Genomic DNA, 23,094 nt, shown 5'->3' on the forward strand with positions numbered 1-23,094 from the left:
GCCAATAGTTCAGAGAAGCCAAGGCAAACTCGATCTGACAGCCACAGCCCTGACCGCTGCCAAGTCTGATTGACTAGTTGGATATATTTAGATAGGAGAGAGGAGGGGGCTCAAACACTGTTGTGCCTCTGAACTCAAGAATACTGTGTTGGTAACGACAGACTAGCAAATAAACAGCCAACAGTCATTCAGCCACATCATCTGGTATCCCAGGCACAGGATCCTCGCCGTCGTAAATTACGTGGAATTTCAAAAGCCACCCACGCTATCGCAAAAAAATAAATAAACAAATAACAGGCAATTAGAAAGGGTTCTGCCGTGGCATTCCCTACCATTACTTGTTAGAAGTAAACAAACAAATAAGTAAATATGATCTGTTCCTTGGCTATCCCCAGCTCCTCCCCCTTGCTTTCCTGTTCCAGGATAAACCCTAGGAAGCAAAGACAAGGCCAAGGGTACCCAGTGCGGTCCTAAGCCCTGGCTGCTGCTTTTTTTTCTTTTTTTGAGACAGAGTCTTGCTCTGTCACCCAGTCTGGAGTGTAGTGGTGAGATCTTGGCTCACTGCAACTCCACCTCCCAGGTTCAAGCGATTCCCCTGCCTCAGCCTCCCAAGTGGCTGAGACTCCAGGTGCGTGTCACCATGCCCTGCTAACTTTTTGTATTTTAGTAGAGGCGGGGTTTCACCATGTTGGCCAGGATGGTCTCGATCTCCAGACATCGTGATGAACCCGCCTAAGCCTCCCAAAGTGCTGGGGTTACAGGTGTGAGCCACTGTGCCTGGCCAGCTACTGCTTTTGCAGTTTCTGTTGTAAACTTGGCCCTCTCCACCTCTAACTACTACATTTGTAAAAATAAAAAGTTAGGGATTGTCTCTCACTTCTTTCTTTCAAGGGGTGGAAGCTTAAGAGTAGGACATGATCAGAGCTATGAATTACAGAATATGTCTCCAAGCCTCCATGTCATTCAAACATGTGATCCCTTCAGGGGAGGGAAGAGGTATGAGAAGGGCCCAAGGTGGGGGAGACAAATGCTCTGCAGCACAAAACCCCAACTCACCAGTGGTCTTGGACCTGGGGCCAGCAGATTGACCTTCAGTCCACCTCAACTTCCCCAACTGAAAAGTGGGGACAGTAATGGCCAACACCAAGCGTGTGGCTCATGCTTGTAATCCCAGCATTTTGGGAGGCAGAGACGGGTGGGACTGCTTGAGCTCAGGAGTTCAAGAGCAGTCTGGGCAACATAGCAAGACTATGTCTCTACTAAAAATACAAGAAAATGGGCTGGCATAGTGCACAACGGTGGTCCCAGCTATTTGGGAGGTTGGGTGGGAGGATCCCTTGAGCTCAGGGAGGCAGAGGTTGAAGTGAGCCAATTATCACGGCCACTGCATCCAGCATGGGTGAGAGTGAGACCTTGTCTCAAAAAAAAAAAAAAAAAAAAAAAAATCCAATATTGGGAAGATTCATTGACTGAGACTCCACTATGTGCCACAATCTGTAGGAGACGCTGAGATACGTCTAGGAATAAAGTAAGAGTTACATGAGATGGGCTGCGTACGGGTCTGAAGAGCACCAGGAATACTGTATATTAAGTGTACAACTGTGGAAGCTCGTCTCCCAGGACAACAGCTTCTGTTTGCTAGTTGCCAGCCTTTCTCATGCTATCTCCTCCCTGACGTGGCCTCCCATTGGGTGTTCTAGTACACAGAGCCGTGAGCTCACGATCCCCTCTGCCAAGAAGGCTTCTCCCATCCCTCCTGATTTAACCCAGCTCATGCTAAGTCATTTCTCAGAGAACTGAGAAATGTGTCTTTCCCAGTAGACACTCCCAGGTCACCCTCTACCCTGCCTCCAGAACACCCATCCCAAGTTGTACTGATACAGCTACTCATGGAAACAGGGCAGTATCTGTTCCCCCCACTTTCCCGTGAGCTCACACAGGCAGGAATAGAGTCTTCCTTCACCACTGAATTTCCCCTTAGCATTTAGAAAAGCTAAGGTACCTAATGCATATTTGTTGATGAAACAAATGAATGGATGAAATAACCATTTACAGGAGGTAGCCCAGATGTGCTCAACAGCCTGTCCTCCAGCTTTAGAAACATCCTGTATCACAGAACTAGTCCCAAAGCAAGGCATGTTAAAAAAAAAAAAAAAGCACTGTCCCTCAGTTTTCTCATCTGCAAAATGACATCCTGGTACACGCTCAAGATCTTCAGATTTTCTTTAAAATGAAATCTCAACACAGGATGCATTTCTCTGCACGTTGGAGACAGCAGATATTTTCTTATGAAATATAAGTAAGTTAGCTGGGTATCTACTATTAACAGACAGGAAGCCAGGTTTTTTTGTTGAGTGTGGCTTTTATTTTTGTAAAGGATAAATAAATTGAGACTTTTGTGTTGGGTAAAAATCCTGTGCCATGGAGGAAGAAAGCCAGCAATGCTAAAAAGGAAAATGAAAAAAAAATGAATAAATAAATAACCCAGCCATCTCTGAGCAACACATCCGGGTTAGCAGAGCAGAAAAGGACACATGGGCCTAAAGAAATGCTATTGTTTCTGTATTTAGGACAAGACTCAATCCCAAAAGGGAGCTTTGGGATCACAGGAAAAGGAGCCGAAGGTCTTTCCCGCTAAACATTCAGAAGCCAACCCTAGGCTTCCAGAATGTCATCTGGAAGAGTGATGTCACTTTCTTCTTACAGAGATGCACGAGCTGGAGAGGGGAAAGGGGCCATCCTGGAGGTGATGGTTACTGTATGGCTTGAAGGCAAGCCCATTAGAGAAGCAGAACCTTAATTTATCAATTAGACGCCATCTGTGGATTGTGTTCTCTGAAATAATTGTTGAATTTGACAATGCATTGCAGCTTTACAAAGTTTCTGCCATCCTTGATACCGTTTAATTAAATTTCTGCACTTAACTTTGATTGCACTGAAAGCACTGATGCCTTCCACAGATTGAGTTCCTCGGCCACCTGCTGTGTTGGAGCCAAGTGCATTTCCAGAGCAGGGGGGAAAATATGTATTTTATTTTATTCGAAGCCATGTCTTTTCTCAGCCTTCACCCATAGGGAATCAAAACTCGTGCTGCGCAGGAGAGACTGTGTCTCCAAACCCAGCCAGCCCAGCCTTCCAGCCCCTCACCACCTACATGAGGTCTTTCTGTTCTTTTATTGTGTCTCACAGAGAGGGCTAACAAAACAATCCCAGACGGTTACCAAACGCCGAGGAGTGGCTTAAAATAGAACACAATAATTATCACATAAAGCAACCAAGAACACGGGTTTCAGGTGGGAGCTGCTTCTAGGCCTGAAAATCCTCAGATAGAAGGAAAACGCAGGTCAGCACAGGCATGCAGCCCATACCCAGGAGGCGGCCTGGGACCTGAGGACCACATTAGCAGGCTAATACTGACACATCAGCCTGGGCAGTGCTATATTTTTCAAAGGACATCTAAGATGAGGGCAGTTCTCACCTGTCTGGCTAAAGAGAGATATTAACCCCACCCACAGAAAGCTTTCCATCAGCCTTCATTTATTGTGTTTGGTTGTTTGAGACAGAATCTCACTCTGTCACCCAGGCTGGAGTGCAGTGGTGCCAGCTTAGCTCACTGTAACCACCTCCCAGGTTCAAGTGATTCTCATGCCTCAGCCTCCTGAGTAGCTGGGATTACGAGCGTAAGCCACCATACCCGGCTAATTTTTGTATTTTTTAGTAGAGACAGGGTTTCTCCACGCTGGCCACACTGGTCTTGAACTCCTGATCTCAAGTGACCTGCCCACCTCAGCCTCCCAAAGGGCTGGGATTACAGGCGTGAGTCGCCATGCCCAGCCTATTATGTTTTTACAGTGGTAAAACATACAGTAACATAAAAAAAGCCACTCTTTCTGTCACAGAGCTCTTTCTTTGTCATATAGCTCCCTACCCCCTTGTGACGTCACTCACACAAAGAAAGGTGCTAAGTGACATCACAAGGGGGTGGGGAGCCCTATGGATTTGACTACTCTAGAAACCTCATACAGGCGGAGTCATAATCTCCTTTGTAACAAACAGGCTGGTTTCACTTAGCACATCTTCCAGGTCCATCCATATTGTAGCATGTATCAGAATCTCCTTCCTTTTTTAGGCTGATACTATTTGATTGTATGTCTATCACATTTTGGTGATCCATTCCTGTGTCAATGGACATCTGGGTTATTTCCACCTTTTGGCTATTGTGAATAATGCTGCAATGCATGTGGGTATACATACATCTGTTGAAGTCCCTGCCTTCAAATCTCTCACATATATAACAGAAGTAGAACTGCTGATCATCCAGTACATCTATGTTTGATTTCCTGAGGAACTGCCACAGTGCTTCGTACAGCAGCGACACCATTTTACATTCCCATCAGCAACACATAAGGTTTCAACAGACTTCATTTGGAAATGGAAACTTTAGAATCATAATTCATGCACTTGGGTCGAACATAGCGTCTCCTGACTTTCCTTTCATACAAATACTCCATGAGTGGCATTATATGAAGACAAGCACTTTGGTATGGATGTTTTTTTCAAGTAGAAAATATCAGAGGGGTGGCATGTAAAAAAAAAAAAGAAAAAGAGGGAAAGACACAGCTCACAGACATAAAGAATAAATCTGGTACTTTTTTTTTCCCTAGAACCACATGTCTCCTCCAACTCAAAGCCTCAAGTTCAAAAGATTTATGGACTAAAACTTCAGAACTACAAAATAAAATTCTCAGAAAATGCTGTTGCAACAGCCGATGGATCATTACAACGGCCACTTAACAAGCCATAAACTCACTGGGCAAACAGAATTGGGTCAGATATAATTTCCACAATGGGAGGGTAACTAGAGACAAGTTACTTCACCATCTCTCCCTTCTCTGATCCTCTGGTGAGCCTGCATTGCAGGAACGCCAGAGGATCCTTCATTTAGGAAATGAAGCCGGCACTTCCCTCAAATCTAAGCAAAGACAAGATTTCCCATACTCAACACTATCACAGAACAAAATGGAAGTGTAAATAGAAATATATGTTTAATTTAAATGTCTGGGCCCAGCTCTGTTTCTACAAACTGCAATTTGGTTCCACATTCACTCCCTGGCAACTGGAAGCCAACCTCATTTTGTTTACAAAGATAGTGCCCACCGCTGGGTTCCATGCAGTCCCATGACCCATTCACACAGTTCTCAGTTCCAGAAGGAAAAGTCAAGGTAGTATACCAAGGCCAACAAGGTATACCCCTTTCTAACAGCCAATTATCCCAGTCCCAGAGACAAGTTCTGGCTTTTCCAGATCTCAGGTTTATGGATGTTCTAGATTTTGACCATGATAATTTGTAGAAATGTGTAAGGAAATACAATTCCATTGTTCTATCTCTGTAAGCCTGACCATATACCTATATAAAACCATCCAGGACAGCGCTTTTATGTTAGATCATGTGTTCCAATTGTGAGTTCAAAAAGTACAGTTGATCCTTGAACAACACAAGTATAAACCATGCCAGTCCACTTATACGTGGATTTCCTTTCCACCTCTGCACCCCTGAGACAGCAAAACCCTTCCTCTTCTTCCTCATCAGCCTACTCAATGTGAAGATAGTAAGTATGAAGTCCTTTATGATAATCCACTTCCACTTAAAGAATTGTAAATATGTTTTCTCTTACTTATGATTTTCCTTTTTCTTTTCTTTGAAACAGGGTCTTGCTCTGTCGCCCAGGCTAGAGTGCAGTGGCATAATCTTGCTCACTGCAACTCCTGCATCCCGGATTATAGTCATCCCCCCACCTCAGTCTCCTGAGTAGCTGGGACAACAGGCACGAGCCACCATGTCCAGCTAATTTTTGTGTGTGTGTGTAGAAACAGAGTTTCCCCATGTTACTACAAAACTGGTCTCGAACTCCTGAGCTCAGCCCATCTGCCCGCCTTGGACTCCCAAAGTCCTGGGTTTACAGGCATGAGCTACTGCGCTCAACCACGATGTTCTTAACAACATTTTCTTTTCCCTAGCTTACTTTGTTGTAAAAATGCAGTACATAATACATATAGAAAGCACGTGTTAATCAACCGTTGATGTTATCAGTGGGCTCTAGTCAATGGTAGGCTAAGTAGTTAGATTTGGGGGCAGTCAAAAGTTATACTCAGAGTTTCGACTGCATGGTGGGGGGCTAACCCTTGAGTTGTTCAAGGGTTAACTATATATTAACTGTGCACAGCATACACCCCATTCAGCTAGGATCCCTTCAGAAAGAAAGCAGATGAGAGAGACTCCTGACCTCCCCATATTCCGAGTTAATATGCCACTTGTTACAATCCATAACAAATTTTATGGACAAGTTTTAACAGTCACAATTAAGCAGCTCACACAGAAATCTGCATCTTCACCTTAACCCTGTGGCACCCAAGCATCCTGTCATTAGCCTCTGCTGAACGAATATTAAGTCGTATGGAGGTATGAAGGGTCGATTATATCAGCAAATGACGAAAAGAGAAGACGCTCATCTTGGCCTCTGGTTCTGTCTTAAATTAACTTTTAATATTGAACAAAATGTTATATTCACTCTTCCCATATTCTAAAAATTTTTCTTCTGTGGAAGCAGTAAGATATTTTTAAAATTTAATGGAACTAAGAAACTGTAGAAAAATCACTCCATGGGCATAACACCTAGTTCTAACATTTTCTCTTCATGGGTTCACATGAACATTCGGAAACAGTGCCCACCTCGGTGCTACCAGATTAAACTAGTTGAGATGCTGTGGCCCTCATGGGCCAGGAGAGCATCTGGGGACAAGAGACAAGTCAGCTGTGCGTCTAAAAGTGGAACTTGGAGCCCTTGGGCAGCCCCAGTGAAGCCAAAACCCTACTCAGCAGGGGAGGGACCCTAAACCAATGGCTGAGTAGCCTCTCCTGAAGCTCAGAGGCTCGGAGAAGTTAGGAAGAGGCAAAACTGTTCAAGAGAAAAAGTTTCACCCATTATGCCCTGGGGCCTCAAGCCCTCTGTGAAGTGAGGCAGGGTATAAAATCCACCCATATACAAATGAAACACACAAGCACTAGCATGTGGCCACAGCCCAGCTCCTTCCCTAAATCCTAAAACTGTAGTCTAAGAAAGACCCAGGCTCCAAGTAGCTGCAGACATCTGGCTTCTAAAGCCCTCATCATAACAAAACATGGGTGCAATCCCCAGTGCCTCCTTGCCTGCTTAGGGCAGCCACTCCCTCACCATGTGTGAAAGCACAGAGCTTTCTGGAACACAGGGTCTACGGGACTTCTCTAGTGCCAAACCCCAGGACACCTGAGGATTTTGTGAGAATAAGCTAGAGGGCCAGGCTCCCTGAGTTGCCTGTGAAGAGTTTCCCAGAGTACCCTGCATCACAAATAAAGGTGCTGAGTGACATCACAAGGGGTGGGGAGCTCAGCATAGTGGGTAACAGGCTAAGGCAGCAAATAGAATAATACTCATAAAGAAATGAAAAACTATATTTATTACAAAAGAAAGCAGAGTGAGCCAACCATAAAGGAAATGGTAACAAGGTCACCAAGGGCTCACAGGGTTTCAGCCAGGCCCTCAACAACTGGGATTTCCCAAAGGGAAACAGCAATGCCTGCTATAGCTGCCAGGACCCTCTGGGTTGGGGTGTCATCATTTGACCTCAGCCATTGGATGGCAGATGCAATGCCATCCCAGTCTACCCATGACTGAGCATAAACTTTGCCATCAAGTGCTACTAATAATGCCACTACCAGCGTTTACTCAGGGCTCCCTCACACAGCCTTGGCAGGGAAGCAGTACTGGGACATTCATTTTGTAGATGAAGAAACTGAGACTCCAACACGTAAGTCTTCGCCCCAGAATTACAGACATTGGTACTGGACGTGGAACCCTCGTCTTTCTGACTTTAAGACCCATGCTCTTAACTATCAGTCAGCCTATTCTATCTCCCTTGCAGCTGAATTCAATAATACGATTTAAATGCCCACACTGAACAAAGATGTGCCACCATGAGACCCGGACAGCTTGACGGGCTGGCTCTCAGCAGGGATGTGCCCCACCCCTTCCCCCCAAGTAGTGGGACCTAAGGGATTTGGGGAACCAGGAAGAGTAGATAAGATGGAAGACCATTCCTCCAGGAATGGCTGGAGAAAGCAGCAGCAGCTGCCGCTGGGATGGCAGGGCCGCCTGCGCACCTGCTCTGCCCAAGTTTCCGTTCTCCCACCCAAGTTCTGCCTGACAATGGCCTCAAAAGACTTTGTGGGTGAACAGAGCTGCCCTCTATAAACCAATCTCTAAGTATGAGGAATACCCCTCAAAAGGCCCTAGCAACGTTTCATCTTTGATTTCATCTACAATCTTCTTGACCATATTTACCTTTCAACATGTGCAACACTTCAGGTACAGTCACTTCTATAAAACTGTTAGAAGTGCAATGAAAATCAGCACTTCTTTTATTTGTCCTAAAATTATTTTCCTTAAACCTTGTACTTGTGGTTTTCATGGAATCCGCGTGACCTTCTGTCTTTTAACCGCACTGGGCTGTTTCATCTGCACAATGAGAGCTTTGATCTTATCAAATCTCCAAGGCCCCCTCCAAACATTAATGATTAGGATCCTACATCCCATATTCACCTTTCTAATACATCACTTTGATACTCTACCCTCTCCAATATCACTTTTCCCAAAGATCCTTATACTAGAGGTGACTTTCTGGGACACCATTAGTCCCTAAGACGCCTTTGCGTGAATTAGAAAAAGATGCTTCCTTCCTTCCTTCAAATGCACACAGCCTGGCCTCAGAGCCTTGAGTCATTCAATGTGTTACCTGGCAAGCCCTTAACCTTAAACACCATTGCAATATTTAGAAGCGCCAACCAACTTCAGCCCATGACTGCAACCACCCCGGAGAAAAATGCCTGAAGGAGTCATTCTGGTTTTGCAGGTACAAATGCTGTTCATAAACACACACACACACACACACACACACACACACACACAGAGAGAGAGAGAGAGAGAGAGAGAGAGAAACCCACAAAGATCTTTCTCTTCTTCCCTCTGCCCTCAATTTTTCACTGATGCTTTTCTTCAGGGGCAAACAGTTGCCAAGGTCTATAACTGCAAGCTTTGCAACTCCCCTTGGGAGCCAAGCCTGCCAAGTGTGGGTGCCTCAAATAGCATCCCCCAAAGCTATGGGGTTCACTGAGTATGATTCAAGACAGAAGCAGGAAAGCATGCGTGTGACCACAAGACCTCAGAGAGGAGATGGGGCTGCCAGGGGTCCTGGCTGCATGATGAAGTCACTGAGGTCAAAGGTAAGGCAAACCAAGACTCCGTCAAGAGAAACAACCGAGCACCTTCGCTCATCCGATAAGAACAAGATTAATTTATTCCTCGGAACAGTAAGCATTTCTCCCTTGAGTATTTTCTCTTCCTATTTACTGATCAAATCTTTGTGAATGAAAGCACAATCCTCTTACTGGATCAAGAAAGACACATACACAAAAGCCCCTCAACCGAAAAATCAAGTCGGGCAGGTCACGATTTCACCTTTATATGAACAGGATGCAGCCACAACAGCCTGGATAGGGAGCTGGTGGCGCAGCTCCCACCAGCGTCATCGTTAATAAGTAAGCAGCAGCAGCCTGTGGAAAGCTCTCCTCGCCCTGGCAAGCACACTGACCAGGGCTGAGCAGGCACAACCCGCCGGTGCCAAGAAAGCACAAGGTGTAGGGCAGGGCAGGGGGAGGGGTCTGTGTGCTGCTGAATGAAACTCAAGTGGCTGGGTCCAGCTCTGAAGGCCAGAAGCTCTAACCAGCCCCTTCTACACCACACCCCCAACTTCCTAATGTTGCTTTTCCCACCGGCGGTAGACCTTGACTCTGGGTGGCCTTGGGGGTCCCGGAGCTTAAGACCATGCAGAAGCTGTCACTCGGGAGGCCAGAAGTTCAGAAGCAGGGGCTGCAGCTGCCTGGGTCTGCAGTTCTTGGCTGCCCCGAGAGGCAGTTCCTCTACTTGGGGAGAAAGCAGGGTCTTTGTGGCAGTGAACAAGGCTGTCCTCAAGGAGAAACGGGGCCAGGCCTGCTTTGTTTTCTCAGGAAAGCCTGAATCATTAGGGAGAGAGCAAGCTCTCCAGCACACAAGATGAAAACAAATCAGCCCCGAAAACTGGGGAAGGGTCTACTGAATGGGCCCTGGGCAGCTGGCCCGGGAGGTGCAATGCTGGAGCGCCTCAACGGGTCCAGAATAACCACGCCAATTTGCACACGAATAAGCAAACACAAAACCCCAAAGCAAGGACATTCAAAACCGAAAGCAGCTGCTAATCACCTGTTTTAATTTTTTTTTCTTAAATTAGCTGCAAGTAAGAATTTTCAAACTCTCAAGTACAATACACAGCTTAACATTTTCATACACCTGTAAAACCAGTAAGTTAAATCCCATTACAAAAGACTCCGACTTAGAAAGGAGCAGTTCAAATACAGTTCTTATCAAATATAAACAATGGAAAATGATTTAGGCATAGAACATCAGTCACTGGAAATTAACATTTGAAAAAAAATTTTTACATAAAAACCATCTGTGTATTGAGATGGTGCACTCTGCTAAACCACAGGCCTAATTAGGGAACTAGGAACCAAAGCACCACAGAGCAATGCATTAAGTTTTGTGTGGTTTTTTTCCTTTGGGGGAGGGGGGATTTGCTGAAATCTTATCAATACAGTGTTGTTCTTTCTTCTCTGTAAATCTAAAATGATGTCTATGTCAAATTGCTAAGAGTGCTTTTGGCTGACAGACAAAACACAACTTGTCTTCATCTGGGGTGGTTCTCCCTGCTGGCGTCCCCACCCAAACATATCTGCTTAAGAGTCCAACCAGGGCATCAAAGTTTTCAAGAAGATAAAAATGAAGAAACACGCCTACCAAAAAAGAGGTTATGCAAAGAGGCGCGATTTGTTACGTATGGGTAGCGAGGTCCAGAATTAAATAAAACATCTTTCTTTCCCCGTCATTCTCTTCCCTAAGCAAAAGATTTTTAAAAGGCCAATTAGTGGCTTTCATCTAATGCCACATTACATCTTTCAAAGTACTTGGTGGATCTCTGAGTTGATGCACCCAGCAACTCAGTGACGTAAAGATAAGGAAACTAAGTCTTAGAAAGGTTGAGTGGCACATCCAGGGTCACAAAGCAAGTTATTAAGAGGCAAGCCAGAACCTGGAACCCAGCCAGGCCCTGCCTGCCCCATGGCCTCTCAAAATAGCATTGCCAGAACAAGGGAGGGGGTTTGGCCCAGCCCTCAGAGCAAAAGAATCACGGGGTCTGATCAATGGTAACCACGGAAATCAGCATGTGATTGTAATTCTTCAGGAGTCTGTGCTGGGAGCGTAAAGACACAGGTTCCATTTGAGTTTTGGCATGCATCCCTAACAGAAAGGCCCAAAGCAATAAAGGAAGAGAAAAATAAAGGAGACTAAAGAGGACAGACCAACACTGGACCCACACTGTTCTGTCTTGCTTAGCACCCCTGTCTTCAGAGAACCTACACAGTTCCAAAGGACTCTCAATCAGAGACTGGTCCAAGTGCTGGACCTGTGACCTAAGCAAGGCCAGTCATGGAACTTCCCTGACAGTGATATGCAAATGCTGAAAGAAAGCAGTACTGTTCCATGGGAGCTGCCAAGCTCGTGTGTGCATCCAGGATCCTGACGGCCACTTCTCCAACTCATGGAAAACATTTACATGCAAATGCAGTGAAAGAGGCCAACCCACAGAGGAAAGGAGAGGAGAGATGAGGGACAGAGGAGAGCCATGTTGCCATCACTGGAGCCCTGGAAACAGCTGTGACAAAGCCAGGGCAACTCCTGGACTTTACAGTTATGTGGGCCAAGGTATGCTCTTTTCTCCTTGGGCTCTTTTGAGTGCGGTCATTTGAAACCAAAAGGATCCTGGCTTATGACACAGAAGACAATCTTAAAAGTATGCTAGTCACAGACTTCACAGACTCCACACTCAGTTTTCTGGCCCCATAAAACCACCTCCACTCTTGCCTTCTAGAATCATACTCTCTGCTTAGCAGCTAGAGAGATCATCTCCAGCAGTTAATCACACAGCATCATTCTCTGGCTGCTCGAATCCTTCCAAAAATGTCCCATCACAAGCTCCTCTGTATTAATACAAGCTTCCAGGCTCCTCATATGTGGCCCCTGCCTCCCTCCTCAAACTCCTCTCCCGCCCCTTTCTCATCACACCTTCTCTGCTCTCACCTGCATTTCCTGCGGGTTCACAGTCATCAAGCCTGCTCCTGCCTCAAGACATTGCATCTGCTGCTGCCTCACCTAAAGTTCTGGTGTCTATTCCCGCCCTTAGTTCAGATCTCTACCCAAATATCACCTCCCAGACAGACAGACCTTAAACACCCCTCCCCCACCTGGAATCAATTTTATATTTACCTATCATTTATCTTAGAATGTAAGCTCTCCTAAGGCACTGACCTTGACCATCCTGTTCACTTCTTCCCCTCCCCCTTCCCCTGCCCCGAGACGGAGTCTCGCTCTGTTGACCAGGCTGGAGTACATAGCAGGATCTCAGCTCACTGCAACCTCTGTCTCCCAGGATTCTCCTGCCTCAGCCTCCTGAGTAGCTGGGATTACAGGCACACGCCACCACACCCAGTATTTTTAGTAGAGATAGGGTTTTACCACATTGACCAGGCTGGTCTCAAACTCCTGACCTTGTGATCCACCCACCTCAACCTCCCAAAGTGCTAGGACTGCAGGCGTGAGCCACCACACCCAGCCCATCCTGTTCACTTCTGTATCTCTACTGCCTAGCCTTTCTACCACTATTTATTAAATAAACAAAATTGCAGTGTTGTGGCATTCAAACACCTCCCCAGTCATTCAAGGAACAACAAGGGGTCCTGGGCCATTCCATGTCCTTACGCTTTCCACACCAAAACTAACATCACCAGAGCTATGCTACTGACCAGGGATTGGCAAACTGCGGCATGTGGACCACATCAGTTCTGCTGCTTGTTTTTCTCTTACCTGCAAACTAAGAATGGTTTTACTGATGAACATCTATAACTGATCTGATAATAGACAACAGTAACTTTGAATTCCAGTTCAGCCAAATGTTATGCCCCCCAACAATATCCATTCTTCTCATTAGCAAATGTTTATTTGAAACATTGTACTCAATAATCGTCCTTATATTTTTAATTTCATCATTAAAAATTCCTTGTAAACTTGTTTTCTCTCTTGTTATGTTAAGTACCTATACAAAATCCTCAATATTGCATCCTGGCCCCCAAAAGCCTAAAATATTTACTCTGTGGACCCTTTACACACACAAAAAGAGTTTGCTGATCTCCGTGACAGACTTACTACTACTCATGGGGGAGAAAGGAGACTTAATAGGTCAGTCCAACCCCTGGATCCTCCAGGACCAAAATTAATGAGGAGACAACAGAACCGGGTCTTAAATTGCTCTTAATGTTCTGAGACTCAGGGAAAAAATAACAATCAGATTAAATCTTCGATCTACAGGAAGCTCTTAAATTCAAAGACCCTCCAGAGGAAATAGATACTTTGACTCAGCAAATGCTCCTATAGGAGAAATGGCATTACTAGCACCACCTACATCTCCACCAACTACTCCCTAAAGAAATAACAAAGGAAATCAGAGTCTATGATCTGCTTTAGCATATCTTAGGTAAATGTCTTAGGGGCTCCTCCACTATCTATCCCTTACTGAACCATGTATCAGTGCACCAAGTCCACCTTTAGCCGTGTGGCCTCAGGGCATAGAAGTCCTTAGTACAACCCCAAGAAAACCCAGCAGCACTCTGGAATCACATCAGATCAATCAAGCCTCCATCCAATGTGGAAGTCACAGCCAAACCATTGCTCTACGCCTACCCACAGTTGGTCCAAGGATGACATAAACAGGAGCAGTGGGCACATGTGAAAACCCACTCCCATCTTGCTCAGTACAACTCCAATACTGATCTGGGGAAACACGGGAGGCCAGGCTCTACTTGAGTTGCCAGAATACTAAAGGAATGAAAAGTGTACTTCTCCGGAGGAGAGTACATTTCTGGGAGCTATCTGGGGAAGGATGGGCCAGTGAACTGTTGATATTCAAATCATCATTAAATGACTCAACTTTCCAGAAATAAAAGGCGTCACAGTGGGAAATTCTCCATCTTGACTTTTCTTTCTGGTTTCAACAGTATAAAGCTGCAGAGCAGAGAACCAATTAATTTTTAAACATTTCTTTAAAATTACAAGAGCCACCCTCACCCAGTCTAGTCATTACTAATTTCCTGCTCTCCACACCCTGATCCTTAACAGCACCCTGTGAAATTGCTCAGTGCCCAGCAGGGCTGAAGCAGCAGAGGAGGAGGCCAGGAGGAGCCCTTCTGGCCAAGGCAAACTGGTAGCCAGGGGGATTCCATCCAAGTTAAATCCACATGGACCAAGAAGAGACCAAGAAGCTTAAATGCAACAAATTGGCTCCTTCAAGACTCAAAACCCGAAAGTGACAGTTATTCAGGGACTGGCTGACATTTATCCCCCGACCCTTCCCTTTATGTTTTTTCCAGGGTCCCTCAATATCTCCTCCTAAAGTCGTAGACTTTTGTGAGCATGGAACAGCAAGAAGAAACCCAGAGCTGCTCAGTGTGTGAGTCGGAACAAACCAGTTCCCATTTAGGAATCAGGGTTCCACCCTCCTTCCCTAAGAGCTCCTCTTCATCTACCTCCGTTCTGTTTTCCACCAAGGTCTTAGCGTTCTATTTCCTCACCTACTTCCTTTCTAAAAGGAACAAACATAGAGTCCTCTATTCAGACATCTAAGTTCCAGAAATCAAAAGAATAAATAGGAAGGGCGGCCACAGAGTTCCTACTTGAGAAAAATACCAAAATGGTCCTAGGTCCCAAAAGAGAGATGGTTGCCCAAGACTTTACACACTGGTGAACCTCAGAGTATACTGTTAAACAAGAAACCATCCAGGTTCATGACTTAACATCCAGATTCATCTATGTGACATATACTTGTTGAGTGCCTACTATGTGCAGACACTCACTGTGCTGGAAGTCAACAGCAAACGGAAGAGACAGGAAAGGCCAACCTTCTTGGGACTTATATCCAGTACCTCTATACCTTATGAATATGAAAGGGAGCCAAAGAATGAGAAGCTGACCTGCATCACACCTTCCTCTCAGTGCTTCTTCACATGATATATGTTCTCATCCATTCATTGTCTCACTCATCCATTCATTCATTCATTCCATCAAGTATACACTGCACACAAACTCTGTGTGTGTGTGTGTGTGTGTGTGTGTGTGTGTGTGTGTGTAATCACAGTGGTGCAATCTCGGCTCATTGCAACCTCCACTTCCTGGGTTCAAGCGATTCTCCTGCCTCAGCCTCCCAACTAGCTGGGATTAGCTAATTTTTGTATTTTTAGTGGAGATGAGGTTTCACCATGTTGGCCAGGCTGGTTTCAAACTCCTGACCTCAGATGATCTGCACACCTCGGCTTCCCAAACTGCTGGGGTTACAGGTGTGAGCCATTTGCACCCAGCCATGCACACAAACTCTGGATCAGGCACTGAGCTAGGTAGGTGGAGGCTCCAGAATTTATGTAGAGGAGGGGCTTAAGAGTAGCACCCTTCTAAGTGAGAAGGGGCAGAGAGTTGAGGATTTGTCTTAAAGCTATACAAGCAATCAGTTTTGGCTTAGATGGCATATTTATTTGTGGTGGCTGGGAGATGTTGATGAGAACTGGGGAGGGAAACTAAGCCCTAATCCCAGCACCCCACTATGATGGGCCCTGGGAATACCGGAATGACATGGCTGGTGCCCTTACTGAAGCCTACGTTCACACAGGAGAAGGTGGGTGTGCTAGTTATTCTCTGCTTGACCCTACAGAACCATCATCTGCTCTTTTCCTCCCTGCTTGTGCCTTACAAGACTGACCTCTATAGAATGGTCTCCTGGTTTCTGGTTAGGTTTGGCCAATGGAAGACACCATCAAGAGAAGGAGGGAAGAGAGAAGTTGAGGCAATGATGGCTCGATCCCTGCTTGATGGGCCGCCCTCCTCCTCCTCAGCCACAGCTCTAGCTGGGAACTCCAACAACAGCTGAACTCCAACCTGCTCCCTCCTCTTACCCCGTCAGGCCTAGGGGTGGTACCTGCTTAGCATCGCTGATAACCCTAAGGAGTTTCATCCTCCCTTGCTGAACCTTTAACCCAGTCTGCACCTCTGTAAACAATCCCCTTGTTCAATCTTTTCAAATACCCCCTTCCATGAGGCGTCTGTTTCCTACAGAGACCCTAGCTGATATGATTACAGTGGCGAACAAAAAGTCTAGAACGTGCTGTAGGTACTGATAGAGAGGAGCTCAGCCTAGCGGGCTCAGGAGGAGGAGGAAGAGGGGATCTGGAGGTGCTCAGCCGAATTGACAAGGTGGAGGTGAGCACTTTCCCGGCCAGGGGTCCCCTGTGCAAAGGCAGGGAAGCATAAACAGCCAATATGATCAGGCCACTGCCAGTGGCTCAGCATGGGGGATTTTAAGAGGGAGAAGTGACGGTGCTGGGGAGGAGGGAGGAACATAGGACAGCCGCCCTCTAGGCAGAGTGAAGGCGCTTGGACTTTATCCTGAGGCAATGGGCGGTCTCCAAAGACCAATCACACGGAGAGGCCATCCAGCACTCCAAGTATTTCCAGACACATCCTTTCCTTGGACAAACCGAAAATTGGCATTCGTGTAGGACAGATAAACATACTCCCTAAAACAGCTATTCCAGAGCACTGTGTCTGGACTCTAAGGCAAAAAAATAAAAGCTTTTAGCCCTTGAAATATGGTCCACGGTAACATCCTTCTATGAGAAAACACACACACACACACACACTGTTAACGATAGGCTTTGGGGCCGAGAGCGGTGGCTCATGCCTGTAATCCCAGCACTTTGGGAGACCAAGGCAGGCAGATCACCTGAGGTCAGGAGTTCAAGACCAGCCTGACCAACATGGAGAAACCCCATCTCTACTAAAAATACAAAATTAGCTGGGCATGGTGGCGCATGCCTGTAATCCCAGCTACTTGGGAGGCTGAGGCAGGAGGATCACTTGAACCCGGGAGGCAGAGAGCGTGGTGAGCCAAGATCGTGCCATTGCACTCCAGCCTGAGCAATAAGAGCAAAACTCTGTCTCAAACAAACAAACAAACAAAAACAATAGGCTTTGGAGCATTACAACCTCAGGTGAAAACACACCAGTCATTAACAACAGATTTTGAGAAGATTACAACCTAAATAACTATCACTGGAACACATAAGTTACTTAATATAACGTGGTTCCATATGGTTCATTTATAATTCACACAGCGCCAGGCAGCAAGAACCCATCAGATGACATCTACTGGAGTCACCAGATATGCTTTAATCCTTCCGAAAGGGCAGCACAGGAGGATGTGTTTGAGAGATTTTTCAGACACTACTGCGTTCTAGAATATTCTTAGAGTAAAATAATTTCTTGGCTTCCCACCTCTCACCCCTCCTTTGGGTTTTTCAGTATATATGTTCCTGAAATTGGCTTTAAAAAACTTCAAGGAGAAAAAATTTCAAAGTTTATCTGCTTGCTAAGCTCACCAGGACCAGTGTTAACTCTCTTTCCCTCCTGTGTGGCTCCTGGTTGTGAGCAGACAGGCTGGACCGAAGCACACACGTGCAGTGCACCACCATGAGTCCTGCCATAAGACTGATAAAAGGTGATCTGTTCATGTCCTTACACACTCACAGCACTATTATTCATGACATGGTACTTAGACACAGATTACACAATTCTAAAGCAGATCATTCAAGTATTTCAATTTTCCTCTTCTTCCCCCCCCCCCAGTATACATAATGGACACACACCTATGTTGACAGCTTTCCTATATTTCTGTAATCACCATCAGGATCACTCATAAATGTTAAGTAAGAAGAAGATTTAAATGTTACTTCCCAGCTGTGACAAACGGAGAACCTTTGGGCTTACCACACGCTTTTGATGAGTGTTCATTCTCCAGGTCTGCTCCCCTATGCTCCCTCTAGTGAGCTCAGGGGCGGAAGAATATGTGTGTGTGTGCGCGCACACACACGCACACAGAAAATCCCTGGGCTGTTGGGCCAGGAGTCAGGCAGCAGTGACCATCAAAGGGGGCAGTGAGCAGAGGAGAATCCCAGTAATAGGAGAGGAAAGGGCTCCAGGACGAGAGCCTGGAGTCCTCATCCCAGACTTCCAAGCTCGAGGCAGAAGAAAAGAGTGGTTAGGCAAGAACCATGGAGGAGGGCAACCTGAGACTGCTCTGATTTCAGGAACTTCAAAAAGCCTTCTCAGTGCCCCTAAATATCTCCTTGGTCTACTGGCCAGGACTTGAAGCCTTTAAACCAGAGATCCACAATTTCAGTCCACAATTTTGAGATGAAAGGCTCAGGCAGCAGCTCAGAGAGTTAACAGGCATGAGTGTAAATAATATCAAATCTTTCCTAATTCAGAAAGTAACAGAAAACTAAGAAGCCAGAACACTGTTTATTTGGCTCACAGTTCTACAGGCTGTACGAGCCTGGTGCCCGCATCTTGCTTGGCTTCCAGCGAGGGCTTCAGGAAGCTTCTAATCATGGGGGAGGAGAACTGATGTATCACATGGCAAGAAAGGGAGCAAGAAAGAGAGGGAAGAGATGCCAAGCTTTTTAAACAACCAGCTCTCATGAGAACTCACCAAGTGAGAACTCACTCATCACTAAGGGGATAGCACTAAGTCATTCCTGAGGGCTCTGCCCCTTGATCTAACACCTCCCACTAGGCCCTGCCTCCAACACTGCAAATCACATTTCAACATGAGCTCTGGAGAAGACACATATCCGAACTACATAAGTCGTCTTCCCTGGGTAAACACTGGAACTTCTGAAACTAAGTGGTAGCCTCATGTCCCAAAGGACAACCCAGATGTCCATCACTCCCTGCCTGTCTCCTGTGACTCCCAACTCAACCCCCAGTCTAACTACCCTCAACCTCCTTAGACTACCATAGGTAGTGAGATGTATCACAAGCAACACGTACCACTAGGAAGGTGCCAAAGCATGCAAAGAACTTAGCATTTCAGAAGGCAGCGCAGATTCTAGTCTTCCTACAGTCACGTCACCTTCTCTCCAATTCTATTGCAATGTGTGCATCCACGAGCAGCTAAGAAAGCCTGGATGCACAACATAGCACAAGGGTATTGGCAGCACAACTGTGCAGATGACCTGTGAGGTCCTGGAGGCAGAGACCAAATGCACTCATCTTGCTCATCACTCTATCGCCATAGCCAGCCCAGGGCCTGACAAAGGGCATAGCTTCTGAATAAGAAAGAAGAAACAGATATGCGGAAACCCGACATCCTGAAAAAGACTGAAGGATCACTGAGATGACTTCAGAAGGAATGGCTAATATCATCAACTCCAGCCAATTCCACGGAAGCAGGTATTGTGGAGAACCTAGAGACAAACCCACTCTACCTAGAGAAACCAGGACAAAATCTCCATTTCCTTGCTTCCAGCGGGATAGAAACCCCAGGGAGTGACCTCACTGAACATCATATGTACAACTGTGAAGACAGAACAACTCCAGTATAAGTGCCATGCATTTCAACACGCATAATGCTGAGCAAGAAACTCAAGACAGGAGCGCGTACAGCTGTACTCCGACAATGCCTACACGGGGAGGTTTCAACACACAGGGATGGGGCTGGAAAGCAACAAGACCCACAGTCAGGATGACGGGTAAATGTGTTTCTTTTCTTCACTTAAAATTTGAAAAGTAACACTATAATGCCAAACTCATTATTTTGAAATAACGTTAGTTAAGATCATTTTAAAAAAGAGCTATTTAGGAATACAGGTCTCATAATTCAAATCTTGGTAAGATGGTACACTGCTCTGATAATTCCCACTTCTTTCTACAGTGCTAGTCCAAAACATGCTGCATCCTTATCTGTGGCAACCTAAGGGCCAGGACTCCTAGAATTCATTTCCAGGAACACTGGTGAGGAGGAATATTAACTAATAGCTGCTTAATTACGAAGTTGCTACAGTAGAGAGCTGGGAAATTTTCTATATGGAACTCTATGAAAAGATATAAGCATAACTGATATGTGTTTGATCTGCCTAAGATGTAGCCCTCAGTCTTGAAGGCATTACCTTAAAGATAACCAGGGTAAATTTACAGTGTGCACACACACAAATATATATATATATATGTTTAGCCTTCTCTGTTCGGTTACCTATTTTGTTTAGGTTTTGTGAAAATGGTACACTTTGGCTGGGTACGGTGGCTCACGCTTGTATTCCCAGCACTTTGGGAGGCCGGGGCAGGTGGATTGCTTGAGCTCAGGAGTTTGAGACCAGCCTGGACAACATGGCAAAACCCCATCTCTACAAAAAATAGAAAGTTAGCCAAGGATGGTGGCATGCACCTGTAGTTCCAGCTACACAAGATGCTGAGGTGGGAGGATCTCTAGAGCCCAGGAGTGATGAGGCTACAATGAGCCACGATCATGCCACTGCGTTCCAGCCTGGGTCTCAAAAAAATAAAAAATAAAAAAAGACACTTTGCAAAATGTTCTGTTAATGACTTAAACAACAACAAAAGAATATTTATTGTTCTTAAAAGCATTTAACTCATCCAGCTGGGACTACAGTTATTCACATTTTTATTTTATTTATCCATAAGACTCAGCTCTTTCTCAAACTCCTAGAAGGCCCGGCCTCAATTTATTGCTCATTATCAGATAAAGGTGGTGGATCAATGAATTCATGGTTTACATCTTCATTAGGAAAGTAATCAGGCCCCTACCATGTGTTATTTACATGTCTAAAGTCCTGTTAAAAATAAGGATGAGAAGGAGTTACTTCACTGTTAAACTTCTTAAACTTTAAAAAGGCTGCAATTTCTATGCAATTCTCAAGAAATACAAGGGAGCAAGTGATTTCTCATTTATAATAATGATGTAAAGTTTCCTTATAAAATGTTATTACGATCATAAAATAAATCAACAAAAAGATAATACATGTAGCATGAAGCTATGGGGAAAATCACAGAAGTGATAAATAACAACATTTGCAGGACATGGACCTACCATTTTTCATCTCTCGCCTTTGACCTTCCTCTTTCTCCTTCTCCTTCAACCACTACTTATCTATTGATACATTTCAAAAAATAAGGTGTGATTGTCACAGCCAAGAGGAGCCTAAGGCAACAGGACTACTAAATGTAAATGGTGTCCTAGTATAGAAAAGGGACAGTAAGGAAAAACTAGGGAAATTGGGATAACGTCAGACTTTAGTTATTTATTTATTTGAGACTAAGTTTCACTCTTGTTACCCAGGCTGGAGTGCAATGGCACAATCTCGGCTCACTGCAACCTCCGCCTTCTGGGTTCAAACAATTCTCCTGCCTCAGCCTCCCGAGTAGCTGAGACTACAGGCGCGCACCATCATGCCCAGCTAATTTTTTTTTTTTTTTTTTTTGAGACGGAGTTTCGCTCTTGTTACCCAGGCTGGAGTGCAATGGCGCGATCTCGGCTCACCGCAACCTCCGCCTCCTGGGTTCAGGCAATTCTCCTGCCTCAGCCTCCTGAGTAGCTGGGATTACAGGCACGCGCCACCGTGCCCAGCTAATTTTTTGTATTTTTAGTAGAGACGGGGTTTCACCTTGTTGACCAAGATGGTCTCGATCTCTTGACCTCGTGATCCACCCGCCTCGGCCTCCCAAAGTGCTGGGATTATAGGCATGAGCCACCGCTTCTGGCCTATTTTTTTTTTTATTTATTTATTGAGACAGAGTCCTACTCTGTCACCCAGGCTGGAGGGCAGAGGTATGATCTCAGCTCACTGCAACCTCTACCTCCCGGGTTCAAGCGATTCTCCTGCCTCAGCCTCCTGAGTTGCTGGGATTAAAGGCATGCACCACCATGCCCAGCTAATTGTTTTATTTTTAGTAGAGCCAGGGTTTCACCATGTTGGCCAGGCTGGTCTTGAACTCCTGACCTCAGAGTGATCCACCCGCCTCAGCTTCCCAAAGTGCTGGGATTACAGGCATGAGCCACCACATCTGGCCAGACTTCAGTTAACTTTTAAAAATAATAAGATGCTTTAAAGAGTATATACTACATTCCCTTTTATATAAGAAAAGAAGGGGAAATAAGAATATGCATGTATCTGTTTATCTGTACCAAAAGAAACACAAGACCAACCAGAAAAGAGCGAGGCTGGTTACCTCTCAGGGTAGGGAAACAGGAAATGTGATATAGATACGGCAGTAGGGCCGCTCTCAGGAACCTTTTACACACACATTACTGTCCCACATGTTAAATAAAATTAAATTAACAGGATGGGAAGGGAAGAGGAAGACAACCCTGAAACTGAAAGCAAACTATAACCGCAGTGCAGGTGGGAGGGAGGGAAAAGAGGGACTAAACGGCTGAGGAACACACAGCTGACCTATGCAGAACTATGCACCCTCGGTCTTTAGATGGGATGGGGGCGGGGGGTGGATGTGAGAGAAATGCAAACAAGATCCGAAACCTTTTAATTGGCCAGTCTTCTGTAGCAGAGTGGGCAAGCCACTCTGGTTCTATTTTAATGTATTCAGGATTGAGCAAACTAGTAACTGTGCTGATGTTGAGAGCCAGGCTTGTGACCATGGAAGGGTGGTACAGAGAGGGAACAGGGGCAGCAACAAAGAACCCTGTGCAGATGAGCTGCCATTGGAGGTGTGCAGTGAACCCATGATTTCCAAAATATGTATGCATATGATGCGTGGACATGCCCACATATCTGTGTGTATGTGTACACTCATGTTTCCTAGAACTCTCCAACGAAATGGACTAGAAGCGAAGACACTCCAGTACCAATGAGTACAGACTTTCTAGTGACCCTCATATCTTGGTCTCTAAATCCAACTCCCACCACAAGAACCCAGCTCCTTAGAGTAGTTACTAACTCCAGGTTTGGGGCAGGGGAGACACAAGATAAGCTTGGAACATCTTGTTTTGCCAGAA

At 45.5% G+C, this 23,094-nt stretch overlaps 1 protein-coding gene and 1 long non-coding RNA gene across 20 annotated transcripts in view; one reads left to right on the top strand and one right to left on the bottom strand.

The window, feature by feature from the left end:
• MSI2 (musashi RNA binding protein 2) overlaps positions 1 to 23,094 on the bottom strand; it is a 431,033-nt gene that overhangs the window by 319,690 nt on the left and 88,249 nt on the right. The gene's annotated exons all lie outside the window — the stretch shown is intronic.
• Positions 7,526 to 17,244, top strand: LOC144582663 (uncharacterized). Its single transcript, XR_013535851.1, has 2 exons — positions 7,526 to 7,845; positions 16,020 to 17,244. It is a non-coding gene; the product is annotated as an uncharacterized LOC144582663 (long non-coding RNA).

Source organism: Callithrix jacchus, chromosome 5, assembly GCF_049354715.1.
Source record: "Callithrix jacchus isolate 240 chromosome 5, calJac240_pri, whole genome shotgun sequence".
Classification (NCBI taxonomy): domain Eukaryota; kingdom Metazoa; phylum Chordata; class Mammalia; order Primates; family Cebidae; genus Callithrix; species Callithrix jacchus.